Source organism: Cherax quadricarinatus, chromosome 93 (assembly GCF_038502225.1).
Source record: "Cherax quadricarinatus isolate ZL_2023a chromosome 93, ASM3850222v1, whole genome shotgun sequence".
Classification (NCBI taxonomy): domain Eukaryota; kingdom Metazoa; phylum Arthropoda; class Malacostraca; order Decapoda; family Parastacidae; genus Cherax; species Cherax quadricarinatus.
Window position 1 is genome coordinate 11507981 of NC_091384.1, and position 6000 is coordinate 11513980.

The following is a 6000-nucleotide window of genomic DNA, read 5'->3' on the forward strand; positions in this document are numbered from 1 at the left end:
TACAGCTGGAGGAGCTAGCAGAAAGTGTACAGCTGGGGGAGCTAGCAGAAAGTGTACAGCTGGGGGAGCTAGCAGAAAGTGTACAGCTGGGGGAGCTAGCAGAAAGTGTACAGCAGGAGGAGCTAGCAGAAAGTGTACAGCAGGAGGAGCTAGCAGAAAGTGTGCAGCTGGGGGGGAGGTAGCAGAAAGTGTACAGCTGGGAGAGCTAGCAGAAAGTGTACAGCTGGGAGCTAGCAGAAAGTGTACAGCTGGGGAGCTAGCAGAAAGTGTACAGTTGGGGAGCTAGCAGAAAGTGTACAGCTGGGGAGCTAGCAGAAAGTTTACAGCTGGAGGAGCTAGCAGAAAGTGTACAGCTGGGGGAGCTAGCAGAAAGTGTACAGCTGGGGGAGCTAGCAGAAAGTGTACAGCAGGAGGAGCTAGCAGAAAGTGTACAGCTGGGGAGCTAGCAGAAAGTTTACAGCTGAAGGAACTAGCAGAAAGTGTACAGCTGGGGGAACTAGCATAAAGTATACAGCTGGGGGAGCTAGATGAAAGTGTACAGGTCGGGTGCTAGCAGATAGTGTACAGCTGAAAGAGCTAGCAGAAAGTGTACAGCTGAGGAGCTAGCAGAAAGTGTACAGCTGGGGGAGCTAGCAGAAAGTGTACAGCTGGGGGAGCAAGCACAAAGTGTACAGCTGGGGGAGCTAGCAGAAAGTGCACAGCTGTTGGAGCTAGCAGAAAGTGTACAACTGGGGAGCTAGCAGAAAGTGACAGCTAAGGGAGCTAGAAAAGTGTACAGCTGGGGAGCTAGCAGAAAGTGTTCAGCTGGGGAGCTAGAAGAAAGTGTACAGCTGGGGGAGCTAGCAGAAGGTGTACAGCTGGGGGAGCTAGCAGAAAGTGTACAGCTGAAGGAGCTAGCAGAAAGTGTACAGCTGAAGGAGCTAGCAGAAAGTGTACAGCTGGGGGAGCTAGCAGAAAGTGTACAGCTGGGAGAGCTAGCAGAAAGTGTACAGCTGAAGGAGCTAGCAGAAAGTGTACAGCTGGGGAGCAAGCAGAAAGTGTACAGCTGAAGGAGACAGCAGAAAGTGTACAGCTTAAGGTGATAGCAGAGAGACAGCTGGGGAGCTAGCAGAAAGTGTACAGCTGGAGCTAGCAGAAAGTGTACAGCTGGGGGAGCTAGCAGAAAGTGTAAAGTTGGGGAGCTAGCAAAAAGCGTACGGCTGGGGGAGCTAGCAGAAAGTGTACAGCTGGGGAGCTAGCAGAAAGTGCACGGCTGGGGGAGGTAGCAGAAAGTGTACAGCTGGGGGAGCTATAAAAGTGTACAACTTGGGAGCTAGCAGAAAGTGTACAGCTGATGGAGCTTGCAGAAAGTGTAAAGCTGAAGGAGCTAGCAGAAAGTGTACAGCTGAAAGAGCTAGCAGAAAGTGTACAGCTTGGGGAGCTAGCAGAAAGTGTACAGCTGGGGAGCTAGCAGAAAGTGTACAGCTGAAGGAGCTAGCAGAAAGTGTACGGCTTAAGGAGCATGCAGAGAGACAGCTGGGAAGCTAGCAGAAAGTGTACAGCTGGACGAGCTAGCAGAAAGTGTACAGCTGAAGGAGCTAGCAGAAAGTGTACAGCTGTGGAGCTAGCAGAAAGTATACAGCTGAAGGAGAGAGCAGAAAGTGTACAGCTTAAGGAGCTAGCAGAGAGACAGCTGGGGAGCTAGCAGAAAGTGTACAGCTTAAAGAGCTAGCAGAGAGACAGCTGGGGGAGCTAGCAGAAAGTGTACGGTTGGGGGAGGTAGCAGAAAGTGTACAGCAGGGGGAGCTATAAAAGTGTACAGTTGGGGAGCTAGCAGAAAGTGTACAGCTGAAGGAGCTAGCAAAAAGTGTACAGCTGGGGGTAGCTACCAGAAAGTGTACAGTTGGCGAGCTAGCAGAAAGTGTACAGGTGGGGGAGGTAGCAGAAAGTGTACAGCTGGGGGAGGTAGCAGAAAGTGTACAGCTAGGAGCTAGCAGAAAGTGTACAGCTGGAGGACCTAGCAGAAAGTGTACAGCTGGGGAGCAAGCAGAAAGTGTACAGTTGGGGAGCAAGCAGAAAGTGTACAGCTGGGGAGCTAGCAGAAAGTTTACAGCTGGAGGAGCTAGCAGAAAGTGTATAGCTGGGGGAGCTAGCAGAAAGTATGCAGCTGGGGGAGCTAGCAGAAAGTGTACAGCAGGAGGAGCTAGCAGAAAGTGTACAGCTGTGGAGCTAGCAGAAAGTTTACAGCTGAAGGAACTAGCAGAAAGTGTACAGCTGGGGGAACTAGCATAAAGTATACAGCTGGGGGAGCTAGCAGAAAGTGTACAGCAGAAGGAGCTAGCAGAAAGTGTACAGCTGGGGGAGCTAGCAGGAAGTGTACATGTGGGGAGCTAGCAGAAAGTGTACATCTGACGGAGCTAGCAGAAAGTGTACAGCTGGGGATTTAGCAGAAAGTGCACAACTAGGGGAGCTAGCAGAAAGTGCACAGCTAGGGGAGCTAGCAGAAAGTGCACGGCTAGGGGAGCTAGCAGAAAGTGCACAGCTAGGGGAGCTAGCACAAAGTGCACAGCTAGGGAAGCTAGCAGAAAGAGTACAGCTGGAGGAGCTAGCAGAAAATGAACAGCTGGGGAGCTAGCAGAAAATGTATAGCTGGGGAGCTAGCAGAAAATGTACGGCTGGGGAGCTAGCAGAAAGTGTAAAGCTGGGAAGCTAGCAGAAAGTGTACAGCTGGGGGAGCTAGCAGAAAGTGTACGGCTGGAGGAGCTAGCAGAAAGTGTACAGCTGGGGGAGCTAGCAGAAAGTGTACAGGTGGGGGAAGCTAGCGGAAAGGGTACAGCTGGGGGAGCTAGCAGAAAGTGTACAGCTGGGGATCTAGCAGAAAGTTCACAGCTGGGGAGCTAGCAGAAAGTGTACAGCTGGGGGAGCTAGCAGAAAGTGTACAGCAGGAGGAGCTAGCAGATAGTGTACAGTAGGAGGAGATAGCAGAAAGTGTACAGCTGGGGGAGCAAGAAGAAAGTGTACAGCTGGTTAGCTAGCAGAAAGTGTATAGCTGGGGGAGCTAACAGAAAGTGTTCAGCTGGGGGAGCTAGCAGAAAGTGTGCAGCTGTGGGAGCTAGCAGAAAGTGTACAGCTGGGGAGCTAGCAGAAAGTGTACAGCTGGGGGAGCTAGCAGAAAGTGCACAGCTGTTGGAGCTAGCAGAAAGTGTACAGCTGGGGAGCTAGCAGAAAGTGACAGCTGGGCGGGATTGAAAAGTGTACAGCTGGGGAGCTAGCAGAAAGTGTTCAGCTGGGGAGCTAGAAGAAAGTGTACAGCTGGGGGAGGTAGCAGAAAGTGTAAAGTTGGGAAGCTAGCAGAAAGTGTACGGCTGGGGGAGCTAGCAGAAAGTGTACAGCTGGGGAGCTAGCAGAAAGTGCACGGCTGGGGGAGGTAGCAGAAAGTGTACAGCTGGGGGAGCTATAAAAGTGTACACCTAGGGAGCTAGCAGAAAGTGTACAGCTGATGGAGCTTGCAGAAAGTGTACAGCTGAAGGAGCTAGCAGAAAGTGTACAGGTTGGGGAGGTAGCAGAAAGTGTACAGCTGGGCGAGCTGGCATAAAGTGTACAGCTGGGAGCTAGCAGAAAGTGTACAGCTGGAGGAGCTAGCAGAAAGTGTACAGCTGGGGAGCTAGCAGAAAGTGTACAGTTGGGGAGCTAGCAGAAAGTGTACAGCTGGGGAGCTAGCGGAAAGTTTACAGCTGGAGGAGCTAGCAGAAAGTGTACAGCTGGGGGAGCTAGCAGAAAGTGTACAGCTGAGGAGCTAGCAGAAAGTGTACAGCTGGGGGAGCTAGCAGAAAGTGTACAGCTGTGGGAGCTAGCAGAAAGTGTACAGCTGGGGGAGCTAGCAGAAAGTGTACAGCTGGGGGAGCTAGCAGAAAGTGTACAGCTGGGGTAGCTAGCAGAAAGTGCACAGCTGTTGGAGCTAGCAGAAAGTGTAGAGCTTAAGGAGCTAGCAGAGAGACAGCTGCGGGAGCTAGCAGAAAGTGTACAGCTGGAGCTAGCAGAAAGTGTACAGCTGGGGGAGCTAGCAGAAAGTGTAAAGATGGGGAGCTAGCAGAAAGTGTACGGCTGGGGGAGCTAGCAGAAAGTGTACAGCTGGGGAGCTATCAGAAAGTGCATGGCTGGGGGAGGTAGCAGAAAGTGTACAGCTCGGGGAGCTATAAAAGTGTACAACTAGGGAGCTAGCAGAAAGTGTACAGCTGAAGGAGCTAGCAGAAAGTGTACAGCTGAAGGAGCTAGCAGAAAGTGTACAGCTTGGGGAGCTAGCAGAAAGTGTACAGCTGGGAGAGCTAGCAGAAAGTGTACAGCTGAAGGAGCTAGCAGAAATTGTACAGCTTAAGGGGCAAGTAGAGAGACAGCTGGGAAGCTAGCAGAAAGTGTGCAGCTGGAGGAGCTAGCAGAGAAACAGTGTACAGGTGGATGAGCTAGCAGAGAGACAGTGGACAGGTGAAGCTAGCAGAGAGACAGTGTACAGCTGGGGGAGCTAGCAGAGAGACAGTGTATAGGTGGAGGAGCTAGCAGAGTGACAGTTCACAGGTGGAGGAGCTAGTAGACAGTGTACAGGTGGAGGAGCTAGCAGAGAGACAGTTTACAGGTGGAGGAGCCAGCAGAGAGACAGTGTACAGGTAGAGGAGCTAACAGAGAGACAGTGTACAGGTGGAGGAGCTAGCAGACAGTGTACAGGTGGAGGAGCTACAGTGAGACAGTGTACAGGTGGAGGAGCTAGCAGAGAGACAGTGTACAAGACTGGTAAAATCCTGGAAGAATGGTTGTAAACCCAGACTGATGGTGATGCTGGGAGGAAGACAGACACATGTACAACATTTCGCCTGGTTACAAGGTTTTTTCAATCAGATTCATAGCGAACATTTGGAATAGTAACTTTACGGTGTTCAGTCCTTTATGCCTAATAGATGGTGTTCAGTCCCTTATGCTTAATAGACGGTGTTCAGTCCCTTATGCTTAATAGACGGTGTTCAGTCCCTTATGCTTAATAGACGGTGTTCAGTCCCTTATGCTTAATAGACGGTGTTCAGTCCCTTATGCTTAATAGACGGTGTTCAGTCAGCTATCCTTAACATTATTATTATTACAATCAAAACTAAATGCTGAACTTACAAAGACCACAGAGATCTGGAGGGTGGGATGTGCTGAACTTACAAAGGTCACAGGGTGCTCCAGGATGGGATGTGCTAAACCCACAAAGATCACAGGGTACTGGAGGGTGGGATGTGCTAAACCCACAAAGGTCACAGGGTGCTGGAGGGTGGGATGTGCTAAACCCACAAAGGTCTCAGGGTGCTGGAAATATACGACGATGAGAGACGAGTGAGGGTTGAGGACTGTTATTAAGGTTAGCGGAGAGTGCTAAAGGAAAATTATAATCTAACTGTGTAATGAAGGTATCTCATGCAAAAAGTCAAAGACGGAGTCTGTGTCAAAGGTGAGGTTGGCGGCAAGGTCAGATAAAGTATGCTTCATCTGTGACCATACCGGAGGTAGACTATGCGTTCCCCCTGATAGACAGGACAGTCTATTGAGAGATGGTCAACTGACATCAGAACTTGACAATTCCCACAGAATGGTACTGGGCGCTTGTCCATGAGATGCCATTAGACGTGTGTATCCATGAGTGAAACGTGAGTATCCATGAGTGAAACGTGTGTATCCATGAGTGAAACGTGTGTATCCATGCGTGAAACGTGAGTATCCATGAGTGAAACGTGTGTATCCATGAGTGAAACTATAACCAGCGCTGCCACCATTTATACCCAGTTTGTTTGGTGGCTCTTGCACAGCGGGGTTGGTACACAGGCTTGTGTGTTGTGCCCATGGCCCGGGAGGGCCATGCCCACGAGGGAGAGAGGGAGTAGACTTGTTGTCTGCTTCTAGGCCGCTGAGTGAGCGAGTGGGACCAGCGTCCCACTGACCTGGGCAGGCCTAGAGGGCAGCACCTGATTGCTGCAAAATATGAACTAAACTGGC